At 34.8% G+C, this 25,220-nt stretch overlaps 1 protein-coding gene and 1 long non-coding RNA gene across 3 annotated transcripts in view; one reads left to right on the forward strand and one right to left on the reverse strand.

Annotated features, from left to right (window-relative positions):
* GPM6A (glycoprotein M6A) overlaps positions 1–25,220 on the reverse strand; it is a 110,836-nt gene that overhangs the window by 39,657 nt on the left and 45,959 nt on the right. The window lies entirely within an intron of this gene.
* Positions 4,311–5,346, forward strand: LOC148594691 (uncharacterized). Its single transcript, XR_015913373.1, has 2 exons — positions 4,311–4,384; positions 5,173–5,346. It is a non-coding gene; the product is annotated as an uncharacterized LOC148594691 (long non-coding RNA).

The raw sequence follows: 25,220 nt of genomic DNA on the forward strand, positions 1-25,220 counted from the left end.
TTATGTTGTTCTTCAATCCTTTATATTTCTTTAAAGTTATATTATGGAAGTAGCTGCAAGATCTAATAAGAATCAACTCCTATTCACCTGAATCAGTGCTATCTAGAGAAAGAATAATTATAAATGTGGATCTAGTCTAGATCTTTGTTATCAAATTTTAGACAATAGGCCACTTCAGTTATGACCAGATATACTTGCTTGCTATAGGAGTTTTAGGTATCTGCAGGGCTCGCCTTTGATTGCATCTAATGGCACTTTGCACTAATTGTACCTCAGTTTTTCACTTAACTGCATTCTGAAATGTCTCTTCTCCCTTCCTTACAGAAGGAACTAGAGCAGCTGCCATAGTTTTCTCAGTTAAGTGCCTGTAGTTATAAGAGTGAAAGAGGGCCTAAAAACCAGTAATTCCAAAATATCAGTGCCAAGTCTTTTCCTCTGAATGTCTCCTTCAAGCTTTATTGCATGAAAAATAGTTGAAGTCACTTGAAGATATGATAATGCTCTGCAGAACATAGGCACATGCAGCAGTGGCTTGATGGCAGTGCTATTGCTTGAGGGACAATTTGTATTTGAATGATGGACTAGTTCTGTGCTGATATTGTTTATAGTGGCAATATTAATCTTATTGAAGTCACAAGAGAAGATTTTCTCAGTTTTTAATGCCAAAGGTTTAACAGAGTGGATTTTCCAATGCTGTAAACAAAACAGGCTCAGTATTTCTCACTCACTCTGAGCATTTTTATGGATCCTTGTAACACTGACTGCTTCTGATTTTATTATGGCTCCACACTGAGAAGAACAGCAAATACCACAAATCAGAAGCAATAAAACATCTTTGTTTCAGATTCATATAAAACATTACAGATGTGAGGAATAGCTAAGCAAGCTGGGCCTGTTTAACCCGGAGAACATTGAAAGGGGATCTGATCTATATGTATAAATATCTGAGAGGAGAATATAAAGAAGATGGGGCCAAACTCTTCTCAGTGATGGCCAGTGACAGAACAGGGGGTAATAGGTACAAACTGAAACACAAGAAGTTCCATCTCCATATGAGGAATAACTTTACTGTGAGGATGACAGAGCCCTGGAACAGGCTGCCCAGAGAGGTTGTGGAGTCTCCTTCTCTGGAGATCTTCCAAACCCACCTGAATGCCACCCTGTGTCATGTGCTCTAGGCATTCCTACTGGAGCAGGGGGGTCAGACTGAATGATCTCTAGAGGTCCCTTCCAACCTCAACCATTCTGTGATTCTGTGATTCTGCGATATTTTATAAACAACCACAGTGTTTGCATTTAGTCGTGTTAAAGTTGGTAGTGCTTCTTATGAGAGAAGAATTGATTAATCGAAAATATTGGAAAAGAGATCTGTACATATCTAAGAAAATTTTCTTTTTATAGGCATCGTTAGAGATTGCAAAATAAATTATTGCAACATTTCCAGATAAAATATTAATTGAAATATTTGATGTCTATGCATGCAAAAACTTCCACGTTCATACCTTTGAAAGAAACTACATAACACAAATGAATGCTTGCATGTATGGGACACTGATGATCATGAAAATGCAGAGAAAATTATGTTGTGATGAGCTTTTATATACTCTTCATTACATTAGGTTTACTGCAGTTTAATGAGACATATTTTCATCTAGTGGTTAATCAACATACAAGTTACAGGCGCAGAGAATTCCCTGCATGAAATACAAATCAATCAGGCATAACACAGTCAGCCTGTTTAATTGCAAAATGACTTCTGACCGAGTTAATGCAGAATGCCATTTGTCTTCTTCAAAATCACTATCAAGCTGGAGGGACAGTAATGAAGCAAGCTAGTTGCTCAGGGGTTATACAAATTATGAAGAATTTAATCTGCTTCTCCCACTAAGAACACAGAGCAAATGGTTAGCCCATTACAAACCCATGCATTACATTACTTCATGCAGTTAAGATGGGTACATTGGTTCTTATTATTGCTCATAAACATCTTATAAACATATGTATCAGCAGCTTATAGAGGATGGTGGAAACTATTATAGATAACTATTACCATGTTTTTGACCTGCTGTAAATAGTGAGAGTTTGTAAGAGTTTCCTAACACATCTTGCAAACACATACTAATTCTCTGAAACATTTGAAATTGTAGCCTCATTATAAAGTGAACGACACTGCTATGGATCACAAAACTGGAAAAATAATCATTCTTTTCATGCCTCTAACCTAGAGTTCATAGAAATCAATCCTTCTTCTCATCCTTGAACAGAGCTATTTCTCACAAATGAAAAGCAATGATGAACTACATATTGAAGCATAATTCTTTAGCATTTTCTTTTTCTCATTCACAAGTAGGCTGAGTTGCACTAGACTTGAAGCCATTTCTTTTTTCTTTTTCTTTTTTTTTTCAGGACATCTTCCAAACCTTGAAAGTCAGAGAACATTTTCCCATGAATTTTCTGTATGTTCATCTGTCTAATTGCAGTGGTGTTTTTTTTGTTTGTTTGTTTGTTTGCATATTAAAACTGTCCTCCTGGTTTATAACAACCACTTTTCAGAGAGGGTAGTATCCCTCCTTTCTCAGGCAATAAAACAGAAGAACAGATAATTTGCCAAGTAACTTTTCAGTTTGGTACTGAACTCAGGATGGCACAAATATGATTTGTCAGAATACTCACATTTATATTCCTCTCTATGTAATCAAAGCACAGTTTATGAATGTCATTTGCAGTTGGGTGTGTTTAGCATGAGGAAGTAAAGAAAATACAATTGGAGGTCATTTGAGGGTATTTTGGTCTCAGCAAATTTTCCACTATCTATAAAAGATATACTGGTAAGAAGTAGTGTATGGATACAACCTGCCTTTAGAGCATTCAATTACCTTAAATGTTCTCTTTTGTCTTGCAACCTTCACCACTACCAGAGCAGACAAGGTATGTTATATGGCTTTTAGCTGACCATAGTGCAGTGCTGGAACTCAAGAAACCCGGATGGTGGGGTTCTGTGGTGATTACAACTTTTTTTTCCTAGGCATCACATAGCCTTTGCCCTTTATTCTCCATCACATACATCTTATAATTCCATGTCCTCCTGCTCTTCTTTGCCCTTATCTCCAAAACCTCTCTCTGACCTCATCTGCTGCCTTTGATCTCAAGCTGTTTCTGTCCTGGCTGGTCTTATTCCTTCAAACAGCAATAACAACTACAGTAGATAGTGTCCCTCAGCCTTGTCAAAGCTGGGCAAAAGGAAGTTCACTGCCTTGGGGGGACAGCACAGGTCCAGCTTGGTCACTGGTGTCCTCAGAAGGTGCTGCATTCAGCACATCAGATTAACTGCCATACCACAACACATGCACCCAGAAAAACAAGCACTTTCCTATTCTCCCTCTTCTCCTTCTAAATACCCAATTCCTCCACCCTTCTCTGAAGCACTGAGATACTGCTGAATGCAACAAGCACACATAGTTTCAGTGTGTATTTATTATCCAAAATGGTAGAATATTCCAACTAAAATAGTAAGGAAAAACTCACTATGAGCCTTTGACATATGAAAAATAAAATCATCATTATAAATAAAAAATCATCATGATTTAATGGAAGCACTAGGTAACTTTATATAGGAATGTCATTTCAACACTGCAGAAAGAAAAGGTGATGAAGACAATGACGCAGTTGGCTATTATACAATTTTTACTGGCATTCCTTCAGGATGATCTGAATAATCCGGTGCCAACTTGGTTAGTTATAAAAGACACTTCTAAGTAACCAATAAATACCATATTGCATTTTTTTTCAATGTATATATATGAGTATCTATATTTTTAACTTTGGCTAGAATTCTGTGTATGGTAGTTAACGGTTTAACCACATTAAAAAAAAAAACCCAATGGTATGTTAACATAAAAGTTAACGTTTGCAATTGGATAGTAAACAATTTTGTACACTTAATAAAACCCAGAATCAGAAGTGTTCATGAACTTGGAATAAATGATACAATTGGCTTGGTGCAAATTTATACATTCACTTTCCAGTGATAACACCTTTAAACGTACAGGTACATAACTAAAGTCTGCATGGATCAGTACATGTTATCTACTTTCTAGGACTATGATTAGCTAATCATGAAAACTTGGCACTAGAATAGAATCCTTATCTTTCCTTATCTCACCATCTGTACAGGATCTGCAAATACATATTTCTTTTGAATGAGATCTGCAATGACGATTTTCATTGGCTTCAAAAAGACTACATATATGAAATTTGAGCCAGTCCCAACTAGAGTTAAACAGCATTTTTTTACTGACTCCAGGAGGAACTGAAATTTCAGCAAGTATTCACTGAAGTGACGATTTTTAAGAGTAAAAGAATGAATAACTGTATTAAGGAAAATGTACTCGGACAGATTAGAATCTGGTGAAAGATTAGTTTGCATTAAGTGAACATTTCCTTTCTACTCTCTATGCAAAATATTAAAGTATTAAAATCCTAAAAAGAAAAAATACCATGTGAGAGGAAGAGAATGTCACATGACAAGAATACAAACTATGAAACTGAAGCATCAAAAGTTCCACAGGAACTTAAGGAAAAATTTCTTAACAGTGAGGGTGCCAGAGCACTGGAACAGGCTGCACAGAGAGGTTGTGGAGTCTCCTTCTCTGGAGATCTTCCAAACCCGCTTGGACGCAGTCCTGTGCCACGTGCTCTAGGTGACCCTGTGTGTGCAGGGGGGTTGGACTAGATGACCTCTAGAGGTCCCTGCCAACCTTCAGCATTCTATGATTCTATGTATTATTCCCCTTATTCAACTGCAGCTTTGCTATGGAAGAATGTTTTATTTCTAGTTTCATAATGATTAATAGGTGAGATATTTAGATATGATTAGTTTTATTATAGTTCATAGTTTAATAAAATTCAGTCTAGATTCAGGAAGCCAAAAGTCACTAATAAATCTCAATCTCATTTTTATCCAAATGTCTTGCCCTTCCTACCTTTTGCAGTTTATTTGCTAATAAGTTCTTTCCCCATAAAAATATTTTTGAAAGAATGATTACTTCACAAAATTAAAATATTCTATTTATACTCTGCTCTCTACAACTTTTTGAACTAAAACATCACAATATTAAAATATTCTACTTATACTCTGCTTTCTACAAGTTTTTGAACTAAAAGCAAGGTCAGCTATTTTGAAGGATGAAAAGGTAAGAGGAAACATTGTAAAGAGTTCCTTAAGAGCACAGAACAAGAAACAATTACTATAGCCATAAGCATTTTTTTCTCCCAGAAATATAAATTCAGAGAGCTAATTTTGAGAAAGAACGCATGGAAAGGCAAGAAAACATCTATGGAAGAACAGAGGCAATAAAAAGTAGGAAACATGCTAAAAAATAAGATGTCATTTGACATTTTTATCACAATGATGACAGATGTCTACATACATATTTTTTAATCATTGACTGTGAGACCAAACAAGATCATCTATGAGAAGCAAATGGGATCTCTTATACAATGTAACCCTTACGTAAGATTGCTTTAAGAGGATTTCATCTTACAGTCAAATAGCTTTTTAGACATAAATCAAGTATTAATTTAGGAACTTCAAACAATGGAGAATGCCTTGTATCTAGAGGTGAATTGCTCTACATACGAAGTCACAAGACTTCATGAAATTCAGCAGCACATTAGTAGCCAAAATAGATCTAGATTAATCCTCCAATATCTTTCCATATCTTTGTCTAGCTTATAAACGAGAAATAACTACAGTAGCAGGATAGGTTTCATGTTGCTTTTATAATGTAATTTAATGTTTATGCTTTTTCCCAAATTCTAGATACCAAGGAAAGGAAACACTGCACATGAAACAGAAAATACAAGGTCATCTCTGAAATAGGAAGGCTTTGTCCAGCAGCCACAGTCCATGATGACTAGCTCCATCAGCCTTCAATTACCATGTATCTTCTGTTCTGCTGGTTTGCTCCACAGTTCAAGTGCTCAGTAGTTACCCCATTGTTACAGGAGGTTCTTTTATCTCACACTTCACAAGCAAATACGCCTTCTCACAAATTATTTGGTTGTAGCAATTCCATAAAAAGAAATGAAACAGAACAAAGCAAAAACTCCAAACACCAATTTATCAAACTCACAGGAAATCATGGATATAAGAAAACACATTCAAATTTAGATTTCACGAAAGCATTAGGACTCTGGCATTGACAACAAGGCTATTAAAATTGTATTAACAACATGTAAGCTTTATATTGGATATTTCTTGCTGAAAACATTTCTATTTGTGTTATTGCATTTTCAATTCAAGCCAAAAAAAAAAAAAAAAAAGTCTTCCAGGTACTGTACTATTCTGCCTTTAAGATATAGATGTTTTTGCTTATGTTCTCAAAAATTTTGAGCTTAAATGCTTTCTAACATAGTATATTATTGGATCAAATACACTGATGGTGTAAGAAGCCAGAAGTAAGCCTTTTACTATTTAAAAAAAAAGAAAAACGGCCATAGACTCAGGAAGCCTTACTGAGCTTTTCTACGTTATCTTCTTTTTAATATTGTGCTGAGGGCAATACATTTTACTTTTGGGGAAAAAAAAATACAAATAAAAAAGCCAACAGACAAATCGTTGAAATAAAAAACAAAACAGAGGTGTATACATTCAGAAAAAATATCTGCTAATGAAAAAGATATATAAGTATACCTATCACGCATATCCATAAGTATCTATGTCAATGTAGGTTAAGCTCTGTATTTTTAGTAACAACTGGAAAACTTGTGGCTTTTATGATTTTGTACATTCTATAGACAGGAACCTCTAATAAATCTAGATCCTCTAAAATATTGACTTTTTAAAGATCGGATATAAAACTTGAACTCTAAGTTGTACTGTGCTATCACGAGTTTTATTTTTCATGATCTTTTCTTTGGAGACACACCAAATATTGTAAGTTGTTTTCTCTAAGCAATGTTAATCAAGCAACTTGCATGTAAATACTTTCAAATTTTTTTTGCTAACTTTTATATTTCATATAGTTTATTAATATGCTTCTTCTACAAAAGGAATGCAATGCCATTTTAACATTCACAATAAAGAGAACATAATCTTTACATGAATTCTCATCTACAGTACATACATTCTCATCTGCAGAGTTATGGTTTTCATTCCATCCTTCATTTATTTTTCCAGCTTTTCCACAGCTTACTTCCTAGTCTCTTTTTCATGTCTATACAATAATCTTTAAAAAATCCATGGCTAATTCTTCCAAGAAAATGAATTATTTACAGTTGCTAATGAGACTGTCTATATCAAGATGAACAAAAAAAACCCCTAAAAAACAATAAATCAACAAAGTAGAGGAATCAGGACAATCTTAATTCACAGATAGCATCCACTACCCACCACGGCACGGTGCCTTCAGTTTGGGTTCTCATAAAATACAAGTGTCTTCTATGTAGGGTTCTTATAAAAGGTAAAAGTCAAATTCTGTTCTCAGTTATTTAATGTTTTGCACTAGATACAATTTTATGCTGAATGGGCCCTTAATTTATTAATGTTCACTTAAAGACAATGCGCTTCTTAAAAAAGGAACAAATCAACTTCTGAATCCTTGGTCTTTATACAATGGGCTAGAAGTGAGAAAAGAGCATGCACTTTTGGTGCCAAACACTGAAAAAGCCCTTTTGGTAACAGGTCATAGCGGAGACACTAATTTGAGGGATAATGTCAAGAATTTACATTGATTGGGGGGATAATGTCAGGAATTCACAACCATTATGTCTGCATTTGACCAAGGATGGTCCCTGCCTTATGCGATCTTGTGTATGCCTCAGCCACAGCCTCACTGCAAGCAAACACTTTATCCACATTTACATGGTAACCTCTTCATTTATGGAGAAAACAACACAGTGTTGCCCTCTACTGCTCCCTGCAATATGGTAAGGGGCCCTGGTCCGCATACCCACAACTGCAGTAGATAACAAGATTAAGATAATCTTGGTACTTTATCTTTTGCAGTATCTGCTCTGTCCAGAGGTACCTGAAGAGTACTGAACATTTGTGATTACGTATATTAATTGGACCCCAGACAAACTTGCTCTGAACTACTGACAAACTACATGGAGAACCTCTTCTACAAATGTGTACCTATGGAGGTAATCACGGATTTGGAAGAGAACCATTTTGCAGATCAAATCTTGAGCACATGTAAAGTGAATAAGATTCAATAAAATCATTCATTTTTAATTGTGAGGTTATTGTCTCTCTTTCAGAATACCATCTATCATTTATCATCATGTCACTAACACTTAACAGATATATCCCATAACTAAATAGACATGCTTACAAGTAGAGAGAAATGTGTAAAATCAGATCTTTTGACTATTTATTTTTATAAATAACTGAAAAAATCCTAGTCCCTGATGCACAACAAAGGCAGAGACTGTGCTTAAGCAGGGCAGTAGTACAATATCTGCAAATTAGTCCCCAGCTTCCATAGTGCTGAAAAGTACCTTGCTCTTTGAAAACAGCTCAACATAGCTCTCATCAGGTTAAATACCCCCTTTGAGTGACACGTCTTATTGAAATCGATGGTAGTAATTTGCAGCCAGGAGAGAAAAGTCCTACATTAAAAGCAACACTTTTTTTTTCTTGAATTCTATGTGAACTCCAGCTGTTCCAGTCAGAGGGCAACACCACAGAAAGCATATCAACAAGCAAAACAATAGGTTAACTGTGTGCAAGAGAAAAAGATAAGTTAATGGCATTCACATTTTAATTTAGAGTTTGTACTCAAATGTCACTGAACACTAGAAACTATGAAACAATTTTTTTATTTAATTATTTGAAACATTTGATTTGAGGATTTCAATTCTATGAACTGGATATTACCTAACATAATGAAGTCAAAAATGCATGTTTTTTAATACATACAAAACACTGACAAACTGCAAACACCTACTGAACAAAGTGCTATGATAAAAATATTTGAATTACATATACTTTGCTGATCACATTGAGACACCGTTGGCAAGGATTGTTGTTTTCCTAGTTTACTAAAGACAAGTCCTTTAGCCCTTCTCATTACATACAGCCAAATCTAACAACATGCTGAAGAATGCATGAGATTTCTCTCCAAAGCCAATGATGACTTCCCTAAATGCATATTACAGAGCTACATAGTCTCCAGGCAAGCATCATGGGAGCACTATGAAAAGTGCTCTAACTGCTATTGTAACAATTATAATGAAGTCTAATTCCATATGCTGTGAATAGATATCATGGGAAATTTACAAAATTATGCTCCAATCACTGTTAGTCACTCCAGTTTTACCTACAATTTTCACATATTCTTGTAAAAAATGAAATCAGATATTCAATTGCATTCTACTTTAGGGGATATGTCGGTTTGTTACATCCAACCTCAGATTTTCTTTTTCTTTTTTTTTTTTTGGCAATTTCTTTTCAGTCTTGGATTGATTATATTTGGCTAGGTTATGGCCAGTAGCAAAAAGAACAAGAATACAACTGCCATCAGGGATTTCATCAGCTTTCTGACCTAGAAGAATTCATTCAAAGAGATGAGGAAAAAAAAATCTATTTGTGCATGACTCCTTTGTCCGGCCCATAAAAATAACTAAATACCCAGTCCTGTGGCTGCAGGACACAGTCCTGCACAGGTGTGTGTACTAAGAATACTAAAAGTTAAATATTTAGACTACCAGCAGTACTAGAAGTTTAGCTTAGAAACAACACACCCAAAAGAGAGACTCCAAAATGGCTATTATTGGCCAGTTCCCTCACAGACCATGCAAACATGAACAGAGGGTGGAGGCAACATCTTTCGTTTGTGAATATGCAATGTGTCATAAGTCTTTTGCTATTCATCTTTCTTCCAACATTTCAAATCAAGAGAAATTCACATAGACAAAATCAATAAAAAATGTATAAGACTGAATATTATTTGCTGTGTTGCATGTGAATCACCAGATTTAGAAACAGGAAAATACAGGCCGCTTTGAGTGGACTAGGCTTTAGAGTTAATTATTTACAATCACAAGGAAAGGAGTCTTGCTTTCTTTTAAAGATAAGATTTTGAAGTTCAGATGTTAATAAGCACTAAGCCAAGTTATGAAGAGCTCTTAAAAGCTGTGCAAGTGAAGCGATATTTATCTTATTTGTACTCTACTTGTCCTCCACTCAAGGAAACTCTGCAACTCTTCAGGGTTCCAACACCAAGCAAATTACTTCAGAGCTCTTCAACCAAGGCCATCCTAGCGTTCAGCAGAAAAAAACGGGACTATTCCCTATTCCCTACAGAACATGTTTCTAATCTCTGCTTCCTACTATGGAGCCCATTTTTTTTTAACAGTACAAACTTGTGTTTGTTTAGTGATCCACAAAAAGCCATATATTCACAAAACTGTTGTGCTGTCGATTGCTCAATAGCCTCTATTTGCATTCTCATTAGCCCTGCCTTGCGCTTGACCTTGTTGAAGAGCTTCCTTAATTTTTCCGTATTGCTTCTTTAATTTGTCACAATGATTTTTAAATGTAAATCTGTTCCCCAGCATTCTGGCAGTCTGGTATTGAGTTGAGTACTTTCTGAAAATGTGTTAAGAAAATGTGCTATTCCTTCATCCAGATAATTCATGAAAATACTGAACAGAACCAGATCCAGGAAAAGGTCAGTGGAAATCTGCTTAGCAAGTTCTTCCCTTTCCACAATAAGCTGTCAGCTACTGGCTGTTCCTACTTCTCCAGCTAGATCTGCACCAGATAAAAGGAATCACGAATAGGCAGCACAAACAAGCGCTTGCATACACTGCCTTTAGCCTTATTTAACAGTCTTCCAGGATGAAATACAACATTTACTAACCTTTGTCCTGGCACAAAAGTTTATCGTGCTGTATACAATGACCTAGATATCTAACTATACTCTGTATAATTATGTTACCCTTAATGGTATTGCACCAAAAACCAGTACAGCATGGTCTGCTGGTGGTAATGTTAGGACAATAACATAATGCAAGTAAAATGCAAAAAACCTTCTTTTTCTTTAGGCAACATTCACCAGTAGTTTCTGAAATTACACAGTAGACTGTAACACAATAGACTTTATGAACACTTGAATGTTGTCTATTCAGAATACAAATATAACAGTTCATTAGTATTTATAGAGACACTCAGAGCATGACAATCAAAAGAAGAAAGAAAACAATTCCTGCAGTCAGAAATCTTCTTTCCTACTGTTCAGTGTGATACTGATGACCAGCAATAGCTCAGTGGCTTTCTGAATCAAATCAAATAAAATCACCTATGGCCATGCACAGCGGCTTCCAGAAACCCTCCATTAGAATCAGTAGACCCTCAGTATTTGGAGAGTTGCTCTCTATTTGGGCTCAGGAGCATGGAATAACGTCACATCTACAAGAAAGCACAACTGGCAAGATGTAAGAAATCATGTAACTTTATGGGAAAGATAGAGACACAAATGTGGTGTATCTCCAGAGAATGTACATCTTCAGAGAAGAATTCAAAGATGTGACCAAAATAGGACGTATTAAGATTTCCTATTCCAAAGTGAATATCCTTGTCCAAAGTGAATGAGAATTACATGAGGACAGCTTTAATACATATTCACATTTGTATTATTTCCAGCTTTAATAAAATCAATAATTAGTGCTTAATGATATACTAAACGAGGTGTACTACATTCAGAACAGGAATAGGTTTTCAGCCTTTTTTAGGGAGGCAGAGGCATATGCAAGATTTGAAGGAAGACAGGAAAGAAACAAAACTGACAAATGCCATTGCCCAGCTGACCTCTCAGTGAGTCACTTCATGCATTCCAAAACACAGCTATGCCCATTTTATTTGCAAAAAAATCAAGTGTTTTTCAAGAGCCACCAGGAGAGAACAGAGACTTTATATTTCCCTTTAAGAGAAGTCTGACTGATGAGTTGCTTGAATCAAAGAAAAAATCCTCCAATGTCCATAAACTATCAAATATAATTTGCAGAAACATGTACAATGGAAGACTTCTACTTTTTTAAAAAACATGAAAATTTCATACATCTACAAAGTTGAAGAGAGCAGCAAAGAAAAGTCAAAGCATCATTATTTTCACAAGCACCTCCAACCAAATAAAGTTTTTCCACAGGTTAGGAAGGCATGAGATAGCATTTGACAGCACATTCTGATGAACAAGCTCCAGAAAGCTGGGGAAAAATTCCTAGTGAATTTAAAAATACACCTCTTCTAATGACAGAAAACTGCCCACTTCCATAAAGTGCAAATGGCAGTAGTCTGTATATGAGCATCTGAATGAATCAAAAATACTTTCTTCTGTTTGCTCTATTAGTATTCTAAGAAAAATCATTCTGAAAAGACACAAAAAAAATCAATATAATACTTTAAATAACTATGATGATGAGCTTGAGTCTCCTTTTCTTACAGACGGTACACACTTCAGATCCACCAGTCTAACATTTAATAAATAAATTGAAGATTTCAGAAGTATTCAGCGTGGTGGGGCAAATACAATACAGGAAAACTCTGAAACACATGGCAAGTTGCAGCTTCAGCCACACTGACTGCATTCTAGTAAAAATACATTCTGTTGGAGAGCAGATGGCATTCCAGAATGCACCAATTTGCATCTCTGCTGATGGAAGGACTTAGGGTTTTTTTTCTTTAAACTTTACTATAGCTTCAAAGACTCCTACCAGCCAGACACTTGCAGAATGGCAGTGAATCAGTGGGTTTCCCAACTGCATTGAAAAAAAAAGGTATTTTCTAGATGCTCCCTGCTCCCGCAAATAAATAAAACAAAACAAAACAAAACAAAACAAATGGTTCTGGCTCTTCTCTGCTTTTATTATTCTTCAGAGTAAAGAGTCAGTTCACAATATTAATTTGTGTACAGTATTTATTTGTGGAGCATCATTGAGATATGTTGTCATAAATGCAGTTGCTCAGTGTGAAAGGACTGTTATGGTCAAATGGACATTGCAGTCCAATGCCAGATGAACCTTAAAAAACTCTAAAGATCTTCCCGTTTAATTATTCTGATGCAAACTTCTATTTATATTCTTTATCATAAAGATGAAGCAACAGGTTATTATTCTCATCATAAACTCCTCATTAGAAAACTATTCAAGATCTTTTTCCTGCTCACAGAAATAAGCTACCTTATAGATATTATTTCTATGTTGTGTTCTGGAGGCACTGTCTACGCACTGTTTTCTGTGATTATTATTCAGCAGAGACTCTGTATTTTAAAGTTTATTAACAACATTACATTGCAGGTTCTCAGAAGATGACTATTATTTCAGTAGTAATCAATGTACTAACATTACAAAGACATACTAAATCTTATTAAAAAAAATTAAAATTACCATTATTATTATTGATATAAAACTATTATTATTTGTTGATATTCAAAATAATGTTTCAAATCAAATTCGGTCTTCAAAGGGTTCCAAGTGTTAAACAAAGCATCAAGGAAATGCTAATATGCCAAGTCCTGCTAGTTCTTATGTGCAGAAAAAAAAAAAAGTTTTAAGAATCTTCCAGTAATAATCATGTAACATCATTGTCTCAACAAATGAAAACAAACCTACAACAACATTTCCCATAAAATATGAACTTACTGCTTGTCAAAACAAGTTAAAATGTTAGAGCCTGTTTTCTTCCTGCAGTTTGCATTTCCAAATCCATACTTTCACTATGTTGTGTTTTAGCCTTAGGCACTAGTGCGACAACTGCATGTAAGAAAGGGGTGGATGCTACCAAAAGTCTCTGGGAGCTGCACAATCTAGAAGACTCGCTGTTAAACCACCAGTGCTCAGATTTATTCCAAAGATCCAGTACTTTTAAAATACCCATAGGAATACACTTACAGGTGTGATTATACACAGAGAGAGAAACACAGACCAGAAATGTGATCATGATTTATTTTCTCTATTAACATGTAAATTACTACATGGGTTTTCATGATCTATGCTCCGAAGGCAATTTTTATCACTAAAGTCTGGTTATTTGTCAAAGCATTTCCTACCTGCAATAGAATAAAGATATTACCACTTCTCTCTGAGCACAGGCAGCTATCACAGCCCCATATCAGTCCTCTGCTTTTACTTCCTCCCTAAGCCCCCCAAGTGTTTCTCAGCCAGGATCCCTTCTTTTTTCCCCTAAAGCTCTCAACTAGATTGACAGTGCAAGGCTTCTCCAATACCCCTGCTTATCTTCTCTAGCTTTACAGCTGTTTTCCATGGATTATGTATATCTTGAATCAACTGCAGAAAGAAAGTAAAAGGGCTGTGAAAAAAGTAAGACACAGCTGGGAACATAGACAAAAGCAACTACGCTTCGATGAGAGATTTGCAGTGGGAGAGCATGAAATACAAAACAAAACAAAAAACCACAAAACACCATGCAAGCTATATTTAATGAAAATCCCAGGCTGCTTTTTAATTACACCCTATATTCAAGATTTCATAAGCTTCTGCATCTGGGTTTAAACTTAGGAAAAAAAAATCTTAACAAGATGACAAAGCATGAAAAACATGGAAAATATTCCTATGCTTTTTTTTTCAATAGGAATACATGTTTAAAAATTTGTTGTATTTTTGTTGGAACGTTTCAAGCATTTTCTAGGTCCCTAACAAAATTTAATCAGGTTAAAGACCCAATAGAGACACTCAGGGCCTCATACACCTGTACTATTTTGAATACTTAATAGGAACGATAGACCCCCCACAATGTTCCATCTTTGTCCACATAGGCACCATGCTATCTCAACAATTCCTTTTGTAAAATTGTGTAATGTTTACCCACAGCATAATAACACAAACTAGGTCTTTTCCCAACATGTAAATTAGCATTTTCTTCTAGTGCTTTGTAGATCAAGAAAAAAGACAGGATTCCAGAAGAAAATATATGTCTACTACAATGCTCCCTTTTTGTTTTGAAACTTTAAATAAAACTTAGGCTGATAATCTAAAAATATTTTCTTTTTTAATTATAGTTAGACTTGTTAGTATTTTTTTCTAAAAAAATATATTTTTCAGAAAAGGCTAGTTCAGTAGGAAACATATTTTGCAAGAACATATCTATTCTGATTAAATTTTCTTTGAAAAAAGTTTCTTTTCTCATTTCTAGACTGCAATGTTTGCTCAAAAGCATAAAAGCAAGCTACAGAAAACTGTGATTAAGTTCAAAGCAGACATCTGAACTATTTCAGAAGGCAGGCATGTACATCTCCCTAGTAGCTCTTTTCTTCTTTTCTTTTTTTTTTTTTTTTCTTTTTTTAAAGTAGATATATCTTGCTGGAAAGCAAATTTCTGGAGGGCAGGAAACCTATTCCCTAAACAGCATCTCAGAAAGACAGGCAGCTCAACATGTCCCCTTTGGAACTCAATATGCATAGCTGTAATTGTTGAATCACAGTAATTCCTAGAACTCTAAACCACACAGATATACCCAAATTTGTTTTATACTAATGTGACATCATGTAACAACACGATCTCCAAAAAACACCTCAAAACCTTTTTTTTTTTTTTTTTTAATGTGTAAAACAGTGTCAGGGAATAGGCAGCTACAGTCATATTTTTTCTTATTTCTTTCTCCCTTTCTGGACCATCAGTTTATAATAGGTCCCCTGGACATATCTACTTGGTTCCTTTGTAATTTTGTCAAGAAAATTCTGCATCATCACATAAAACAATCTTTAGTATAGAGCACATTTGGGTTAGGTGGCTTGAATTGAATTTGATTTCATATACATATACTGTAGCTTTTATATTAGGTTTGTTTTCTCTCTCAGTAGACTTAATAATCTCCAGCTATTTATTTTTCTGATATAAGGCTCCTTAACAACTCCTCAACATTTACACTGGCCAAGAAATAAATAAAGAAATGTATAATACAAAAGTGTTTGTTGTTGTTAGCTTAATTTGAGATGGTCTATTCAAAAGTAAAGGAATGTTTTTAAGATAAAATATTTCTATTATTTTGTAAGCAAGGGAAAGGAAATTGGGTCAATTAAAATAAATGGAAAATGCAGTTTACTTCAGTGGGAAGCTCATCAAATATTTATTTCCCTCAGTGTATAATACCCACGGAACTCCACAGCTTGGAAATAGATGCTTTATTTGTATATTTTTATATTATACATTTATGTCTCAAACACAGATTTGCTGTTAGATCTCATGTATGTATGTTATGCTTTGCACTAATGACAAATTTTGATGACTTATCTTATGTGTAAGTAAAACAATCTTGATAAAGTCCAGATATTTAAGTCTTCTAACAGAAGATTTTCAGTAAAATTTACTTTAGAAAATGAAACATTATTGTAATAAAAAAAAATAGTCATCATTGCTGAGACTGGAAATGTTGAGAAGAGCTTTAAATTTTATTAATCCTATAAATTATATATAATCTCCTACAGATTTTATTAACCCATTAAGATTTCCATACAGGCAAGTCTAATCAATACATAAATTACCTGATTAATTGCATAGGCAATTGTTCCTTGGACAAATACAAGATCCAGACAAGCTAGTGAGATTCTTTGTTTAGGTATATTTCACTATCTCCCCCTATTCCCACCCTCCCCACCTACACCTCAGTTTCACATCAAGACATGACCCCTGATGATGCAAAGTGTTCCATCTTCCTCTTTCTGCATTTTCTGCTTCAGGCTCCAGGCATTAGGTTTTTGGTTTTCTCCTATGGAGCTAAGCCATTTTTTTCAGTTTGTTTTTCTCCTCTCCACCCACTAGTTCTGAATTTTGGCTCATCTGCCAAGGTTGCAGAATGATGTGGAATAAATGAACACCTGCTCTTGAAAAGGAAGCTATCTGAAATGCCAGGCTTTGGCATTTTCTCTATAGCATGGCTATGTTGCAGAGAAAATCTGTTCTAATGGCCAGTTGCCAAAGCATTCATTCCTAGTGAAACACAGGTTAAAACTGCTGTCATTAATTTGTCTTTTGAAAATAAAGAATTGAGCAGAACCCTGCCAAAGGGAGAAAATAAAATTCAGCATTCATAAAGAATACTTCTTAAAAAGAAAAAAGACTTGCATTAAGTGGCATTAAGGTCCTTCTTTCCTACTTCTAAGTAGCTAGAAATAATTCACTGTCATTGGTACACCAAGTACACTGCTGCAATCAGAACTTCATCATGAGATCGTTATTCTCCTTGGTGAGGAAATAATGGCTAACTTACTTGGTGACAAACCTATTCTGATGATAAAATATTTTATATAACAGCTCTCTTTAGAAGGTGGTGAAGTTAAAAAAATGTATGCAAAGAAATTTAAATTATTTTAATTGTCTGTTGTGTTTTTTTGTATTACTAATGAGACATACAAGCTCTCTGGTTTAATGCTGATAAATTTACAAATATTATTGCCATATTATTCAAAAATATATGTTAAAGTTCTCAAAAATAATCTGAAGTCAATCTTTAGCCAAGGAAGTATTAGAAAAATCACTAGCAGATAAGCGATAACATCTATTCTGAGGTGTATTAAACTAACAAAAGCTCTAGATAGTCAATAACAACTATTTGAAAACGGAATAAAAGTGTCCTTGCAATTTACAATAATTTAGTCATTCTCATAAATGCTCTTATTTACTTCACTGACCCTATTCTCTTTCCCCTCTTTTTGTAGAGAGCTCAAGACCTATTTACAAATAAATAATAAAAAAAAAGAAATTCAGAATCAGAAAGGAAAAGGAAAGATGAATTGCAGTAGTAGTAACCTGTTACTGTTCAAATATTATAAGAAAAATCACTTGAAGTGATAAAATATAAACATATATAGCCCATTAAGCTTAAATCACAATATCTTTGTAAATATCATCTGAAACTCTTTGCTAAGATAACAAAAGTCAAAAAGTGTTATTTCAGTAAAGGGAAATAGTCATACAGAAATATTTCTAAATTACAGTTTTGGATGTCAAAATTCTGTTAGTCAAAACAACTTAGCTTTTAGTGGGCACATAAAGTCTGAGTCACCAAGGTAGTTACCCAATTCATCATTCTCAAAAGCAGTGTTTTTGAGCATACACTGCCTTCAAGATACACTGACTATTAAGTCAGGTGTGGTATATACTTGCAAGGTATATTTTTTAAAGGTTTTGATGAGGAAAGACTAAGCGAGCTGGGCCTGTTTAGAAGAGAAAATTGAGAGGGGATCAAATCAATATGTACAAATACCTGAGAGGAGAATGTAGGGAGGATGGGGCCAAACTCTTCTTGGTGGTGGCCAGTGACAGAACAAGGGATAATGGGTATAAACTGGAACACAGGAAGTTCCATCTCCATCTGAGGAAGATCTTCCTTACTGTGAGGGTGACAGAGCACTGGAACAGGCTGCCCAGAGAGGTTGTGGAGTCTCCTTCTCTGGAGATCTTCAAAAACATTCAGATGCGACCCTGTGCCTGCAGCTGACTCCCCAGCCAGGGTCATGAGAAAATCTTCAGGGACAAGTGGGACATTTTACAGAATATCTTGTTTTGACATCAGAATATAGAAGACTCTTAAATAACAGCAGACAGATTGAGAGAGATTTAATAATATTCTTGATAACCTCAGCAAGGAAATATCAGAGAGTTTATTTATCCTAAATAAATTTTCCCTTGTTTTTTTTTAACATACTGTTTGCATTGGGGCAGTTAATTACAAGTCCCCTATTACAGAAATAGAACACTAAATTTCTCAGCAACCATGTGAGATTGGTAAGACAGATGTTGATTTTAAAGATAATGGCCTAAAGATATTCCAGGGCTTACAATTGAGCAATTAGCTCAAATTTCAAATTGCATGGATTCCTAGTTGTGGCAATCTTGCCTTTCCCTTTTAGAGCTGATTTAATTTTTGTCTTTAAAGCACCATTTTAACAGACTCTATATCTGAAGATTTTTCTTTAACTCCTTCCTTGTTCAAGGGATTTAACTGCTTTCTTCCTCAAAACAGTTCTGTTGGTCTTCATGTGGCATAGACAGCTATTTATAAGTTTCTGAGTAGATGCTAGTAGATTTTTTTCCTCTTTCTAGACTATCATAGCCATGGAAGTAAACAGGCTTCTGGCACTTTACAAACTGTGAAAAGCAGCTTTTGTGGTATCATCTTTATCTTTCTTGTCATGCAATTAAAAGAAATAGAGTAACCTATCGAGCTAGCATGGGATATGGGTTATTTCAAGTGTTAGCATACTGATGAGACTGAGTTGTAAGGTATGGAGGGAGTAACATATGCTGAGTGACTCAACGATTCAACTTCTCCATTTTTTTGTTGCCAAGAATGGAACTGTCTAGAAGAGCTATACTGAGCATAGCACATCTGGGATGTGGAGATTTTCATTCCAGTCGTATCACAGAAAATATAAAGGCCTTCAGAAGCAAGCTAGACCATTTCCCACAGTCACAGACAAATCAGTGATGTCCAGATCACCTCCGTCAGCCTTTTCTTAGTTTGGTCACAGACTCCCCTACTGATGGACCTTCTGTTACTCCTTCTTATGAAGTACTGTTTTGGATCAGCTTTTGAGTGCATTTTATTACTCCTCAAACAGCCAACAAAGGCCTCTCTCTTCTTATCTCTAATTCAGATTTAAATAAATAAATAAATAAATAAATAAAAGGGAGAAAAGTTTCCAAAGGTGGAAGAGCTTCTAGGAATAAGACCAAACAACTTGCAGGAAGCCCATCTACAAATCAAGAGAAACAGAGGCCTAGGAATTATGCCTGTCTGCTAATATCATCCACTGACCCACTGAATACAGTGTGTACATATTTGGTTGAGAATCTTGATCAGATTATATCCAAATCACTATATTATAAGCAATGTGTTCTGCTGTTCATACTTCATTTGTTTTTAAATATGAAAATGGCTCTGAGTCTTGGCTACCATCTATACTATCAACCTCTACCATCAATCATCTTACTGCTGAAAAAACTCCACTCAAAATCAAAATATAATTTCATCCCAAATATTAAGTGTATGTTACATGGTATCTATCACATAAAGTGTTAACAAGTTGAGATATGAAGTTCCTGTGCTGCATGAAATGTATATCAGAAATAAAAAGTAAAGCTAGTGATAAAAGCTTCTACCAGATTCTACTCCTCTTCTACTTCACATGACATCATTTCATCACAAACTATTTATTAAGAATATTATTAAGAGTAAGTCACTAAACTAAATTTCAGATCTAAAACACTTCCTTTAAGTATGTAAATATTGTAATTTGTCAGCATTTAAACATCTACTAATTCAGGGTATTACTAGTGTGAAAATCTGTATGCTGAAGGTCTTTTAAATTGACACTAAAAGACTATCTTAATCAAAAGTAAGCAAACATCAAGACAATTCTTGAAAAGTCATTGCTATTCTTTTATTTGCCTCCCCCTCACCACCACAAAAATACATCAGGCCATTGTTTCCCTGTGTTCCATACAATTACAACAGGACGGTATTTTAAGATAACATACTTTTCTCCATGTTTTTAGTGTAAAATTCCTGAAGGTCTTTAATGTACTTTGAAGAATAACCAGGAGGGTAAACCTCTTGTGTTTGCTTCAGCTCAAGTGTTATAAATAAACTGCTTTCTGACACCTGATTTCTTGATGTGTCAAAGCTATATTTATGCATCTGCTGTCCCTTAAGAAAAAAGACTAGAGGAATAGTTTGATAAGGACAAGGAAGCATCCATCTTCATTCTTTCAAGCGGCATACCACTAATTTATATTGTCATTAATACCAGCATTACTCTACTGTATTTAATGGGTAACAGAGATAAAAGCCCTGCAGTCTGCATTACTAACCACATGACACTTTCTGATCTTATTGATAAATTTAGCTTATTTTAATGTCCAAATTATATCAATATACCAATATCATAACTAGGAGAACTAATAGAGGTTCTTACAATGGACTTATCAAGCTTGCACAAGTGATAACAAAAATCATCATTTTTCTAATCAACATTAGGCACATGTTAACAGAAGAAGATATCAAAGATGGCTTGACCCTCTCCTGACAGACTCAGCAACAAATCAATCTTTAGCAAGCTTTGCTTGCATCAAGTACATATTAAATACAAGATCTAGAACCTAGAATTCTTACCGAGAGAATTTGCAGAAGATTGCAGAGTGCAGAAAATGACACTTGCATATTCCAAGGAAATGGTCCAATCGAATCATTAATTTATTAAGTTATCTCCACAGCTGCAATCCAGAAAAAGACCTCAATACAAAAGAGAATTCTGTTCCAGTTATACTCTCATTTTTACTGGGAAGTCTGCTGGGAGAATTCTAAGAAAACACGTTATAAATGCTAAATGAGTAAAAACAACAAAGCATTAATGGTTTTAACAGGAAAAAAAAAGCAGAATTATTCAATAAGACTGAAGGAGTGGGTTGAATCTTTGCAATTTGGTAATACACAAAACTCAGTAATCAATGGATCTTTTGAGATAGTTTAGCAGTTTACCAAAACCACGCTGTATGTAAAGAATAGAGAAAGCTGATTGGCATTTAAGTGTATTATAAAATAAAGTCTAATAGGAGGAAGACAAAATAGAAGAAAGTTATCCTATGTATGTTTCTTGAAGATCAAGTCTCCAAGCTTCACGCTGTGAAATATAATAAACCACAATAGTACCTACTTCAGAACAAATACACAGCAGAAATTTTTCAGGTGTGGCATAAATATATTTCTAAGACCAGATTTCTTTACGGAAATGAAGTTTTAGAGATCCTGCAAGGAACACCAGACAATACCAGATATTAACTGTGAGTAGCTCTGAAATTTTGTGACAGTCTAACATGTGATGTATCATCCAAGAAAATCTACATGAAAACAAAAAAAACAACTTCTTATCCCAAAACAACCTCTCCAAAGATTTTTAAAAACAGTTGTGTTCACTAGGGACCATCACAAATAGTGGCGGTCGTCCAAATGAGGAAAGATAAAACTATTATTTGCAAGCTTTGGGAGTATTTTGGATTTTTTTTAATTTGGGAATTTGCCTCATAATAGTAGCTGTCTTATTGTAACACATGTATAAACAGATGTGAACAGTCAACATGGTGCTCACAGAATTTACTCATGATCAACTTAAATTGCCTTTGCAAATAATAAGCTACAATAGAAACCATGAAAAGCACTATCTGCTTTCTATCTGTAGACAAGAGAGAAAAAAAACTTATTCTGTGATTATCCTCCAATATTTAGCATATAAATACTCAGCAGCAGTAGTTATTACCCTTTATACACAAGTTTTTAATGACCAAATTCATAGACAAGCTGCAACTAGCACAGCTCTATAACTGAAAGTATTTAACGGTTCACTTCAGCTGTCACACGGGGGCATGACCAGAATACTAATTCTCCTTAACACAACCTATTTGTACAAGCTTTCCTGCCAAAGTATCTTTTCTTGAAATTTAGAATTCAGTACTGTGCGATAGTAGAACAGTAAAAAGGCTTGTGAATAAATTGGAGATTCCTAAAGAACTACTGACTACCAAAAAATATTGGCAAAAATATTATGCACTCAGTTGATGTCAGTGGGCTCTTCTGTGAAATTCCTTGGACACCAGCTAGCTATCTTTTCAATGCACCAAAGCATCTATAAAACCTCTATAAATGCATTGTAAACACACAAGCATACAAAGTCACAGAAGACAGAAAGGGTGTCAGTACTTTACAAAGACGTTTCGTTTCTGAGAGAAATGAAAATTGCTTCCTCTCATTTGGTGAAACATACATACAATATACAACCAGTGCTTGCTTGATTAAATATTCATACTTCTGACATAATATGAAAAGAGTCTCCAAAATCTTATTACAAGCACATGTATAAGGAACCTAGAAAAATGGGTTTTGCTTGTTTTGATTATTAATATAAAATACATAAATGTTTGTTTGCTTCATCAACAACTACTTAACAAGGTGAAAGAAGGAAATAAAACTTAAGTTACAGAGTTTTATAATATGGTGAACATTCCTGGTTTTACTTTTCAAGGCCAGAGGTGTGAGTGCTTCTGTTTCTTCGCTGAGGTGTTTCAGAGCTCCAAACTAACACAATTAAGCAATGTGCTATCAGTGAGACTACTGATGTGAATTCAACCATGAAATGTGCATTAGTGGGGCAAAATTGTCTTAATCTTTCAAATATAGTTGTATTAAAAGTTTAATATCGTCATTCACTCTCAAAGCAGCATTAAACCTTTAGGACAAAGTTCAGAAGAACTTCTGGAGCTCTTTGACCCACACTCTCCACTCAAATCAGTTTGCCTGAGCCTTCCTGGCAGGAAGGGAAGGTGGTGCTTCTGCACACAGAGTGTTTAGATACAAAAATAGTCATTGCTTTCAAATATAGTGATTATAGAAGTTAAAAAATCTCTACCTAAATGACTTCTGCTCTATCTTCAGGGACATTTACACCTCAGTTAGATGGCTAGGCACTTTCTTTTGCTTCTGCATGCCTGTAGGCATTACAAAAAGTTCTCCAAACAGAACAGAGAAGCTTGTATTAATTTGTTTACTTTCGGAAATTATTTTATTACTAGATAAGATTAGGAAAAAAGGCTATACAAACTAAGAGAGCTGACAAACAGATATCCATAAGTTCACTGCAGTTTTTATCCTGATCAGTCACTACCCTTCACTGAGTTCAGACAATAGCAAAGATAATTCAGAGATGTGATGACAGATGTGCAAAAGATGAACTGTCCACCTCTAGATGAATACAGAATTGACAGCATAGTTTCTTGAAAAATGCAACAAATTAGTAGACCACACCAAAACAGTAGAGAGCTTCATGTATTGTTCAAAATAGAGAATTTACGGAACAAAAAATCAGAATTTAAAAAATTTTAAATGAGATTTCAAAGTTGCATCATGGATTATATTGTATGAGTTTGCAGTTATCAGAATTTAATTTCTGTCCTAAAAAGAGCCCTTTGTTTTAATACATATCACAATTTACAAGATCCAGTACATACTGAATTTTTAATATAATTTCAGTGACTCTCACACTGCAATTTAAAGAATTTTGTCATAGTTTTTAGAGACTGATTTGCTCTTTAATTAGAATACTCAAAAAGGGCAAGCTTAACACATTTGAAGTTATGAAACTTTGACATTAAGGTTTATAAAAACCTGGACCAACATTACATTTGCTTAGGTTTGATTGCACTCACAAAAACAAAAGACTTTGACCAAAGTTCCACCCTGTGGACATCTTCCAAAATGAAGTTACCAGAGAGTCAATTCTGCATATATCTTTAAGGATGCATATTACAGTAAGGCAACTGTTTTGTCCTTGAGTCTTCTCTGAAGGCCACCCTCCATATGAGTGCATGCCAGCTAAGGGAGTGTTGACACATTCAGAAGATAACACACTGCACCACAACTCCCGTTCCTGACAGATGAAAACCACATATACAAGAGAGCCAGTGGCGAGGCATCATGTGAATGGAATAAGCTAGAAATTCATTCTCCCTTATGTAAAGCTTATATAAATTAATGTTGCAAGAAATTTCTTCAAGAAAGTCATGTGAAGCTATGAACAGCCTGCTACAGCACTTCAGTATGCAGGAAATCTAAGCTACTACATATACACATGATAAAATCTACTTAAGTTTTCTACATCAGTCATCTCCATCTAACTTAAATCTTTGTTTATTCCTATCAAGTGACTTCATGCCAAGATACTTGAGTCAGATGGGAATTCAGCTCATCTAACATTAGTGAAGTGTTAGAATACGTAGGCATCTTTGACTCCTTGATTCAGAGATTAATCTCTGTCACTTCTGTAAGTTGCCAAGTGGGCTTACAACAGAGGGGAAAAAATAACATGTTCATACATTATCTCATAATCTTTGTATACTTACAAGAGTAGCAAGAAAGTAAAATAAAGACTCCTTTTTGGACTGTTTCTCATACTTGTAGAAGAAACAAAAAAATCTGTCACTGAGCATCAGCTATTCTTTGTTTGTAGGCCAAGCTTCTGACTACTGAGCTATCCAGATGGAAAAATGTGTGATTTTAGTTCTTACTATCTAGTCTTGCTGAGAAAATCTCTCTTTCTGAGACCTAAAGTTTTTCTGCTAACTCTTCTTAAATCACTTTTTAAGCATGTGTAAGTTTTAAGCTTATGATTTAATTTAAACATGCACACAAACAGAATACTTCTCTGCATTTC

This window comes from Tinamus guttatus, unplaced genomic scaffold (assembly GCF_059628265.1).
Source record: "Tinamus guttatus ecotype Peru unplaced genomic scaffold, ASM5962826v1 Tinamus_guttatus_pri_ptg000213l, whole genome shotgun sequence".
NCBI lineage: Eukaryota > Metazoa > Chordata > Aves > Tinamiformes > Tinamidae > Tinamus > Tinamus guttatus.